Consider the following 692-nt stretch of genomic DNA (forward strand, 5'->3'; position numbering starts at 1 on the left):
GGGGGCGCAATGCATTCATAGCTTAGGATTCCCTTCATGCCGACACGAGGGAGGGGGGCTGCTAGCTACTTCGCACTTTTCTTGGTGAACCTCGGTTGGGGGGGAGGGGGCAAGCATTCATATCTTAGGATTCCCTTCACATCGACACGAGGGGGTGGGGGCAAGCAATATCGTGCGCTTTGCGAGATAGGTGCCACAGCAAAGTTGCATTTGGTATTTTAAAATCAAACCACCCTTTTCGTACATAAATTTGGTCCACATGCAAGTGTGTTCATGTCCTGACCCTCTCCCGCGTCATTTTTCGCCAAATTTATGATGCAAGAGACACGGTTCACTCAAACTAACCGTGTGCATTGGGCTCCACGAGGCTTCCCCTCTCAAAAATATCTACCCGTGTGCATCTTTTTCTGTTTGGTAACACACGGTTATTGTGTTTCGACCGTGTGATGTTTCTTTTTCCCAATCCTGCCTGCATCCCTCAAAAATATCTACCCACCTTGAGTGTTTTTATGTTTCATAACACACAATTGTTATCCCCAGACCGTGTGTGATGCACCATCATCAAAAATTTCAATATCCTCGGCATTTCACTCCCGCGTTTGACTCCCGCATAGTAAAATTTTCAGTACCCGCATCATTTCCTCAAACACCCCCGCCCCTCCACACACACACACACACCAAAACCTCCTTGG

The sequence above is a fragment of the Triticum dicoccoides genome, chromosome 2A, assembly GCF_002162155.2.
Source record: "Triticum dicoccoides isolate Atlit2015 ecotype Zavitan chromosome 2A, WEW_v2.0, whole genome shotgun sequence".
NCBI lineage: Eukaryota > Viridiplantae > Streptophyta > Magnoliopsida > Poales > Poaceae > Triticum > Triticum dicoccoides.